Source organism: Cyprinodon variegatus, unplaced genomic scaffold, assembly GCF_000732505.1.
Source record: "Cyprinodon variegatus isolate N-32 unplaced genomic scaffold, C_variegatus-1.0 Scaffold692, whole genome shotgun sequence".
Classification (NCBI taxonomy): domain Eukaryota; kingdom Metazoa; phylum Chordata; class Actinopteri; order Cyprinodontiformes; family Cyprinodontidae; genus Cyprinodon; species Cyprinodon variegatus.
Window position 1 is genome coordinate 12,429 of NW_015151145.1, and position 1,373 is coordinate 13,801.

Sequence of the window (1,373 nt, forward strand, 5' to 3'; positions counted from 1 at the left end):
TCATATTTTCTCTTTTTTTTCTTTTTCCTTTTGTTCTTCTGTTTTTCTGCTCTACTTACATTGCAGTGTCCATATAAACTGTAAAACTCCCTGCATAATTATAATAAAGCAGTTTATATGCATGAAACAAGTGGAGCAATATGGCAATTGCCATACCGCTACACTTGTGAAAGTAAAATCTGTTGGGCTCCTTTTGGCATCAAGACAATTATTCTTATCAGGATGCTGTAAAAAAAACAAAAAGCATCAGGAACCTGAAGCCTGGTCCTTCTGAGTCCTGGAATGGCTTTGTGGCTTTATTCTCTGTAGAAGGAAGTCATTGAACAGTTTCCTTCAAACTGAAGGTCTTTGGACTATCTGTAGTCCTCGGAGACGGTGGACTGACGGCTCAGACCATCTGTAGTCCTCAGAGAGGGTGGGCCGGACTACTAAGACAATCTGTAGTCCTCGGAGACGGCCGGCTGACGGCTCAGAACGTCTGTAGTCCTCCGAGACAGTGGACTCAAAGCTCAGACCGCCTGTAGTCCTCTGAGACGGCCGGCTGCGGCTCAGGATGTCTGTAGTCCTCCAAGACAGTGGGCTGACGGCTCACACAGTTTGTAGTCCTCTGAGACGGTGGACTGACGGCTCAGAATGTCTGTATTCCTCAGGGACGGTGGACTGACGGCTCACATCCTGGTTTCTGCAGCAGGTCAGCAGGATATTGTGGTGGGGTCTCCACGGTGACGGAGGCTTAGAGATGCTGAGTGTCTAACATGGTTACAGCGCTCTGAGGAAGCCTTCAGATGCCCGCCCCCAACACCGCCTTCATGAGCGATACCTGCCCCCAACGCCGCCTTAATGACCGATACCTGCCCCCAATGCTGCCTTCATGAGCGATACCTGCCCCCAACGCCGCCTTCATGACCGATACCTGCCCCCAAGCCGCCTTCATGACCGATACCCGCCCCCAATGCCGCCTTCATGACCGATACCCGCCTCCAACGCCGCATCATGACCGATACCCACCTCCAACGCCGCCTTCATGAGCGATACCCGCCCCAAACACCGCCTTCATGAGCGATACCTGCCCCAAACGCTGCCTTAATGACCGATACCTGCCCCCAATGCCGCCTTCATGAGCGATACCCGCCCCCAACGCTGCCTTAATGACCGATACCTGCCCCCAACGCCGCCTTAATGACCGATACCTGCCCCCAACGCTGCCTTAATGACCGATACCTGCCCCCAATGCCGCCTTCATGAGCGATACCTGCCCCCAAGCCGCCTTCATGACCGATACCCACCCCCAACGCCGCCTTAATGACCGATACCCGCCCCCAACGGCGCCTTCATGACCAATACCTGCCCCCAAGCCGCCTTCATGACCGATA